The sequence below is a fragment of the Ceratotherium simum genome, unplaced genomic scaffold (assembly GCF_057802395.1).
Source record: "Ceratotherium simum simum isolate JZ-2026a unplaced genomic scaffold, ASM5780239v1 HiC_scaffold_49, whole genome shotgun sequence".
Lineage (NCBI taxonomy): Eukaryota > Metazoa > Chordata > Mammalia > Perissodactyla > Rhinocerotidae > Ceratotherium > Ceratotherium simum.
In genome coordinates, this window is record NW_028261265.1 from 229,754 (window position 1) to 239,097 (window position 9,344).

General features: G+C 37.4%; 1 pseudogene; it reads right to left on the reverse strand.

Annotated features, from left to right (window-relative positions):
* Positions 1-6,792: 6,792 nt before the first annotated feature.
* LOC147911178 (large ribosomal subunit protein eL18 pseudogene) lies at positions 6,793-9,119 on the reverse strand (annotated as a pseudogene).
* Between the last annotated feature and the right edge of the window lie 225 nt (positions 9,120-9,344).

The following is a 9,344-nucleotide window of genomic DNA, read 5'->3' on the forward strand; positions in this document are numbered from 1 at the left end:
TCAAAGTGCCTCTGAGGTAGCTTCACATTTCTCCTTAAAATTAAAGTGAATGGTTTGAAATGGGCATAACCGACAGGAGAACAACATTGCCCAAAGGAAGATGGCGCTTAGCTTTTCCATTGTTTTCCATTTTTGATTCTGTCCAAATGCTGTATTCAGTGAAAATATTCTGCCCTTCTCAGAGATGCAGTCATCTCTCAGTTACTCCTGGAAGGCCCCTGTATCACTCATCAGGATCACTAACGTTGTTTTGGTTAAGTGTCTGTTGTGGGGATACTTCCTGTTGTTATTCAGCCCTGGTGAAGTTTGGGTGATAAACAGATAGTATCATCGTAGGTAACCAAAGCATCCTTTGAAGGAAAGGACATTGTTGTGCTGTCTATGTCCCTTAATCTGATTGTGGACTACNCNCCCTNNTCCCAATAGACATGAAAATTTTAAATAGTGATATACAGTGAGACTTGCCATGATGCTGTCCCAACAGATTTACTGCAGGATTCAAACTATTATTTTAATTTTTCAGAAAGTTTTTCTGACCCAGTATATTTACCTAGCTGTTAATAACGTAGAATTCACGTCTCACCACACTCATTCATAAAGGAAGGAGCACTGTCTCCTTTCCAGACTGCTCTGCTCTTTTCTTCTTTGTACCTCTGATCTGATTTACAAGGTCAAGACACTTCTGCAGAGCAAAGGTGCTCTCTCTTTGTACTTAATGGGAGATAATCTTAGGGAAACAAACAGAAGTAACAATTTGATCAGAGACAACTGTAACCTGACAAATAATAGCTCTTAGCTCTTCATCACACTCCAACTTAGTCTTTGCTAAGTATATGGAATTTTGTACATTTCTCATTTCCCCAAAAGGCTTACCTTCCTAATAGCATTGAAAAGTGGCTGTGCAGAGGAATGTTCTGTGGCACTAACTAGTAATAGCTTTTTCTCTGAGCCCCAAGCCCTCTTAACTGAGAGACAGATAAAACCCCATCATCTAGTTCATTTTCTCTAATTCTTTCTTCCCGCTGCCTCTAGGAAAAAAAATTAGAAAATAGTTGGCAGCACATTAAGGACACAAGGCAGAGAAAAATGTAGGTTCCTGAAATGTTTAAGAGAGATGGAAATCACCTACTTTTGGGAACTGCCTAACGGAATTTAGCTGGTGCATTAGTTATCCAAATTACCTCTCGCTTTTATTGCACAGACCATATACAGCTGAATTGTTAAATGATGTGCACTTTTTTTATCTAAGAGCAAGATTGACACTTAATCAGGTCAACAATTATTCACGCATTAGCACAGTCTTCTTCTTCAAGTGTAACGGTGACTCACTGGGTATATAGTCATTATTACTGATTAGCAGGAAATTATTTTTGCGCATCAGTGGTTCACGAGAAAACAGCTAAATTTATTATGCTGAGTTATTTAACAGTTGGGCCATGAGAGAACTCTGGTGTTACTGTTGTGATTAAGTCTTTCTATACATACCAGTAGATAACTATGGAAAACTATACTGCAGAGTTACTGTTACAGTTGAATTTTGTTACTAACAGGTCCAAATTTCTGAAGTTTGATGCTCACCTTGGACATTCATAATGCCCTTCCACAATAAAGTTCCCTTATAGGTAAATTTATTTCATCAAAAAGGAAATGGGGAACAAAAAAGTAAACCATATAAAAAAAGAGTAGAAGATAAAATATAAACAGAGAATAAGTGTAAAAAAAGGAGGGAAAAAAGTGACCAAGATGGAAAAAATGGAATGAGAGACATACAATTTCACTTAGTTTGAATTGTTAATTGAATAATATTTGATGAAATATCTAGAATTCTCTTTGGTTTATGCAATTGATCTTTAATATTGAAAATGAGAGAATTGAAATTTCATTTCAATGATTTCTACAGAGAAAATATTCCAAGAAGAAAATTTGCAAAACATTACTGGTGTTTGTCCTTTGGGAGTGAGAAGATGCATTTCACAGATGATGTATTAACTTGATCTTGATCTTAATTGTGATCTTGCTCATCTCTACCACCTCCTATTCCACTAACTCAAAATAGGATTATTTTGAAAAGAATCAAAATATTATATATTTTTATCTGTATATATATCAGCATATATTGCTAAAAGGTAAAGACTCCCTTTTAAACAAAGCCATAATATTATCGTGATCTAAAAACATTAGAAATAATCCATTAATATTATCAAATATCAAGTCTGTGTTCAAATTTTCTCGATTATATAATAGCTTGTTTACAATTGTTTTGTTTAAATCAGTATCCAGATAAGGTCAAACATTGCATTTATTTTGATATGCCTCCTTAGTATCTTTTAACCTATAGGTACCCTCCTAGTGCAGTCAGCAGCCACATAACGACATTTCAGTCAATGACAGACCACATATAGGAGGACAGTCCCGTAAGATTAGTACCATATCGCCTGGGTGTGTAGTAGGCTGTACCATTGAGGTTTGTGTAGGTACACTCTATGATGCTCACACAACAATGACATTGCCTAGCGATGCATCTCTCAGAACGTATCCCTGTCGTTAAGTGATGTGCGACCATAATTTTTGTTCCTGCAATTTATTTGTAGAAACTCAGATTATTTGTATGTCTTGATTTGATTCAGGCTCCTAGCTTTTGGCAAAAACACTTTCCATGTGGTGTGGTAGTTTCCATCAGGAGGCACATAATATCTGGTTGGCTGTCTCTCTGAGGTTACGGTCGAGAATTTGTTGACTTGAGTATTTTTTACGTGAGAGAGACCTGTTAAATGCTTGCTTGCTTTGCTCTATTAACCACTTTCTAAATAATGGATTCCTTATCTACCATCATCCAAAGTGACTAATATATTTTTAAATGTCATTTTGAACTTGTGGATTTTAACATATTTGTCATCAATCCATATTGCAGTTTTAATTTTTATTGCTACACAAATTGTCCATTTTTGTCATGAAGAGGCTTTTTAAGTTTGCTGTTCCTCTGTTCTTTGGATATGACCCCAGAGTCTTTGATGGGTTCCTTGCTATCAGGTATGACCTGACGACCAGGATCATCTTCAACATCTCCTTTTCCAAATCTGGAGTTAGCCATTGCTTCGATGATTGCTTTTAGTGGGAAATGGTATTTTGAGAATAAAAAAAAATAAAAGCTAGGGTTTATTTTTTTGTTGGTTTGTTTTAACCAATGGTTGCATATTGTTTCTAGGACTTTTTCTCTTTTCAGTAGACAAGCTTATGAATATCATTTTTTTAAGAGAAAGCAAACCATGAGTTTATAATGACTTTTCCAATTCTAATTTATCGTTATAGAGTTCTAATTATTTATTTATTTATTTATTTATTTATTTATTTATCTATTTATTTATTTATCTAATTATTATCTAATTATTATCTAATTATTTATTTATTTATCTAATTATTATTTCATAATTACATATTTGCTTTTTCATATATTTAACATTTATAAATAGTTGCTTTAACCAATAGTATATAGTTTGTTTTTTTCTCCAGTTCTTTTTGTCTTCAACATAAACTCCACTCAGAAAGGGCAGGCAAATCACTTTTTTTAGTCATTTGAAATTATTTTCTGTGTTAGGTAAGACAGCAGCTAAATATATGGTAAGTTTGATTTTGCTTCTGAATTTTGAGGATAGAGTTTTTTTCATTTTAATATAATTATTTCTTATAATTATAAAATATTTGTTGGTTCAAAACACATCTACAAAGCAAGTATACTCAGAGAAGTCTAACCTCTATCCTTGCTCCCCCAACCATGTTCCTCTCTCCTTCAAAGAAAAACATTTACTGACTTTATGGTTTATCCTCTTGTTCTCTTTTGAAACCAAACAAATACATATTCATATGACCTGTTAGATAAATGTTAGCATGACTTTCTTTTTTCACTTAATATTAAATCTTGGAGGTTACTCCACAGCTGTCTATGGAGCTATCTTATTTTCCTTTGAACAGTTACATTATATTCCATTGTGGGGATTTTAAGTTTATTCAACCAGCTCCCTACTGATGAACATGTGTTTGCTTCCAATCTTTAGCTATTACAAATCGTGCTTTAATGAATAATCTTGTGCATAATTTCACCCATATTCTCACCATTGTATTTTTGGGATAGATTCTTAGAAGTGAGATTTCTGGGTCAAAGAATGAATGCATATGTAATTTTGATATGTATTGGCAAATTCTTTCCCACCATTTTGCATTCTCACCTATAATGTGTGAAAGTGCTTGTTTCCCCACAGTTTCACCAACAAAGTATATTATCAAGCTTTTGGAATTTTACTATACTGATAAGCAAAATAATGGTGTCTCAATATAGTTTAATTTGCATTTATCTTATTAAGATGTTAATTTTTCATGTTTAATTGGTTTTGTGTTTATTTTTCTGTGAGCTATATGATATGTCTCAAGGCTATTTTTATGTACAGTTGTTGGCTTTTGTTTTCTCTCTTTTAAAAAACATTTTTAATGTATTAGGAATTATGACAGGTTGCAAAAAACTCACTCCTTCACTCCTTCCTGTGTCCATTCCCTTCACAATGTTCTTTTTCAGCCCTGCCGTTAAAAATTTGGAGTCCGTTTCGTGCTCATTTTGTACCAAAGTTAGGCTTGGGTCTTGTTTTGGTCAACAGAACATAGCAGAAATGACCTTGTACCTCTTCCAAGCTTAGGCCTCTAGAGACTTGCATGCTTCTCTCAGTTTCTTGGAACCCTGCCTAGCTGCCATGTGAGCCAGTCGGGTTACCCTGCTGGAGGATGAGAGTCCACGTGGAGCAGAGATGAGCCATCATTGCTAAAGTCAACTTAGACCTGGCAACATATGAGTCAGCCGGCAGAAACCAGAAGAACCAAAGACCCAGTAGAAAATTCTGACCTTAGGGTCATGAGCGAAATAAACTATTTTTGTCTTAAACTTCTAAATTTTGGGGTGTTTTGTCATGTCGCACAAGCTCACGCAAGGATAGCAGCTCTGTTTCCATGAAGTATTGCAAACGCTTTCCTCAGTTTGTACGTTGTCTTTATAAATGGCTAAACAATCTGGGTGTTTTTCTTTGCATTTCTACCTTATTTTAACTTTGTTTTTTTACTTTTATTTATCCTTTCCAGTTGTTTTTCCCACAGGCAAATATGGTTTTAAACAGTAGCAGCACAGGGAATCTATGATTTTATATTCTTCCTTTTTAATTTAACTATATATCATAAACATTTTCCTATGTTTCTATATTGTGCTTATAATTACAAATTTTAATTACAAATGCTTTTATGCCCTTAAGTTTACCATAATTTATAAAACCTTTCTTTTCTTGTTGAACATTTATTTTCTGTTTGTTGCTATTATAGATAATGCTATAATGAGCAGCATTTTGCTTTATTGAATTGTTTCCTTATGATAAATTGCCATAAATGGAATTACTGAGTCAAAACATATAAAAATCTTTATAGTTTTGGCTATATTTTGACATATAGTTTTTCAAATAATGTAATGTAATGCCACCAACAGTAAGTGTTGTACTCTTTCTAGTTACAGATGTTTATTTTTTACGGATCGTGTGTCCTTTTTCTCAAAGTATTCTTGGAAATGGTTTAAAAATCAAAAAGTACTAATATAAGGTGTAAAACCGCAGTCTCTTGTCCATCCCTCCCCACAACACTTCTTCACTCCCCCCACGGAGGCCACCTTCGAGTCTTTTAGCCATTTTCTCTGGTGTTCAGCTAGGTTCCAAAATAACTTATTTTTAATATCTTCTTCAGTTTCAGATGTTGTGTCTTGACTTCCCACTGTGGAAATGGAAGATGTAGCTCTTTTAAACCCTCTCACACACGTTTCCTCTTCCCATCAAACAAACCCAGTTTTTAATATATAAGTTGAATCTTTATTCAGATTTTTAGTTATCATGGCTATGTATATATACTGTTTAATTCAGAGCCAAGTTGAGCATTATTATCAAATTTCCTTTCTTGTACAACTCTTTTGTTTGTATTTTGTGAAGTTAATTGCCCTTTATTATTGTTATTTAGTTTTCTTATAATCTCTGTCTAAATATTCCCCTAATCCTCAACACTTCTAAGTCCCATTTCCCACTAAATCAAAGTTGTCAAATAATCTATTCTATTTTTTGGAATAGGAATTTTGGAAAATTCCTCCCAGAACTTTAATTCTTTCCTCTCCTGCTTCAGTCTGCCTGGCTGTTCTCTTGGCCCGATGCACATCTGTCATCCTCACACTTCTTGTTCTCCGGGAAATTCTCTTCACCTCTCTCCTACGCTCTCTAGATCCACTATTTCACAGATAACATTTAAAAAAAAGGACATTTGTTGTTTGTTTTGTATGCCCAGCATCTGAAGCCTTGCTGTGATTGGGGAAATCCTCTCTCTGTGGACATTGCAGGAAAGTCAAGAGTGACTTACTACTGCACAGCAGCTGAAACTGCTGGATTCTCATTTTCCCTGAGACCCTTTCATTCAGGACACAAATTGCGAAAAGGTTGACTTGAACCTGGCTCATGACGCATCAAGGAAGGACAGGGAGGCTCTCTCTGGTGGTAGGAAATAACACTGTTTGTCAGGTGGGGTTCTTGGTGTACGCAGGGGCAGCTCCAGGCCCCCAGCCAATACTTGCAGGGGCCTCTTGTAGTTAACTGCCCTCTCCATCTCATGATGTTCTCACGGCCTTCTTAAAACTGCTACGGAAGCCAACCTTCACCATCTGGAACCCGGCCAGAAACCCTAGCTCTGCAATAACGTGATTGGCCGGAATCAGTGTTTTTCTCACCTCGCTTCCCGCCGAGTGTCTGGAGCCGTGTGTATCTACACTGTAATCTCTGAGGTGTCCACAGGCAAGATCCCCAGTGGTTTTGTGCCCAAAATAAAAAGGCCTCAGTGACCTGTTTTTTTATTTTTTATTTTTTTTGCATCCAAAATCTTTTTAAGAACAAGGCAGGATCTGGAGTTAGTTTTTGTAACCACAGTGAGACCCTCCGCCTCTGGCGCGCTCAGACTTCCAGCCCTGGGAGCGCAGCGGCGCGTAGTGCGCCTGTGCGGTTCCCGGGCCTGGCAGAAATGCCTCTACACCTCTCGGCCCTTGTGAAGACCGGAGAGCAGGACGGTGCCACAGCGCCGGGGGGAGTCCAGGGCCAGCTGGTCAAAGGTGAGCATCTTGCTCCTGTCCCTGAGGATGCGGTTCTGGCGCGGCTGCTCACGCGCAGCGCGCACACCGGTAGTTTGGGCACCTTCTGGTCACACACGTCGTCCGTTCTAGTCCCTACAAGCGCAGCTGTTTTGTCTTCCGGGCCAGGAGGCTTCATCTTCCGGATCATCAGCCAACGGGGATAGAAGATGCCATTTGGTAGGACTCGTGAACGTCTTCAGGACAACTTGGGTGAAGGTGCAGCTGGCTCCTCTGGCGAGACACCTGCACTGCCTGACCAGCGGCCTTCAGTAGATGTCCTGCTCTTAGGCTCTTGCGCCAAACCTTTGGGTCCTTGTCGTGGAGGACTCCCATGATGGTCCCATCCCCCCTCCCCACCCCCACCACAGCTCAAGAGATGTAAAATGTCACATCTCTTCAGTGACAGTGCTGTGGCATGCCTTGTTTTTCTAGCCCTCCCAATGATTCTATAAATTATCCACATCTTCCAGACAAACTTCATCTAGGTCATCATCCAGGGTCCTCTGTTGTTGTTTGGAACTAGGAACTGTGATTGATATAGAGCTGGAAGATACGCTATGCCTTCCTAACGTATGTACTCCCTTGTTTTGATGGAGAACATTCTCCAGCAGTTTCAGGTAAATATATGGAGGGAGAAATTTTTTGAGAATATGTATACTGGAATTATTTTTTTCTGTTTTCACAGTTGATAGACAGCTTGAACTTAAATTTTTAAGTAGCAAATAATGCCTCAGCATTTAAAAGCATTTTTTCATTTGTTTCCTTTCAGCATTGCTGTGGAGAAGGCTTATGGTACTGTATGCACAGTCCTTAGTGTGTTAGTTTTCTCTCTCTGGAAAATTTTAGGATCCTCCTTTATTCCTTAGGAGATGAAGTTTTGCAGTGATGGACTTTGGTCTGAGTTGTTTTTCTTTATTTCCATTTATTTCTGTTGGATACTTTATGCTCTCTTCAATGTGGAGATTCATGTCTATCAGTTAAATTAGGGGAATTTTCCTTGTTTTATTTCTTTGATAATTTTTTCCCTCCCATTTTCTCTGCCTGCTTTCTCTGAAACTCCTATAATATAAATGCTGGCCTTCCCGAATCAATCATTTTTCTTTTCTTCCTATGTTTTCTGTCCTATTTTTCTTTGCTTTGTTTTATTTTCTGGGAGATAGCCTCAACTTTATTTTCTAATCTTTCTCTTATTTTTAGTTTGTGCTATGATATCTTAGTTTTCTAAGAACTTTTTTTTGTTATCTGAAATGGTGTTTTTTTTTTTTTTTTTTTTTTTGGTAGCATTCTGATTTGGGGCCATAGTTATAATATTTCTTTTATTTCTTTAAGGACAATAAAATATTCTTTAAAAATTTATTTTGCATCTTAAATTGCTTTGGTTTCTTTCTTTTTCTGCATGTTTTCATTTTCATGTTTTCTATTAGAGACTTTCCACAACTGGCTGGTGGCGCTTGGCCTCATGTTTATATTAGGAGTGGGGCGCTAAGATTTCATCGGAGCTCTGCTTTCTTGGTAGGGGCTGGTTTACTGATGGATTTTCTCCATGGGGGAACTCAGGCCCTTGTTGTGAGAGGATCTCCTATTGTCAGTATGGGTGGGATTTTTTTCTTTTGATCTGGTTTTTCCTTCCATTTCCTGGTTGGGGCATTTATACTTGGATGCTGGTAGTCTAGGCACCAGGAGGGGGCAGGGGATGGTGCACTCAGTGTTCAGTAAGTGAGTTACCTCTTAAATCCCATTTTTGGTACCTTACTTACCTCTTACCCTCACCTGTGCCTTGTATCCTTAGATGAGATCCTCTACTGTTCGACTCTTCCAGAGAATAACCTTTTATCTTAAGCACAGGTAGGAGAGAGAGAATTATTTGGCTGGTTGGGATATAGCAGCTCTTTTTAAAGATTCAGCCACTTACCTTGCTTTCTGTTCCGCCTTGCATCTTCATCAAAGAAACGGATCCCTCCAATTCCTCAGGCCCCTGTGGTGTGAAACTGCTAGATTCTTGTTGTTTCCCCCCTCTTCTCCTCTCACACACACATCTTCTCCATTCAGGTCTCCTAAATCAGTAATAACTGCCTACTTGGCTTCCAGTTTCCAAAACTTATCTCTATTCTACATTGCTCTAGTTTTCTTTGATTTTGTAAGTCTATCCTTTTTAATTTAA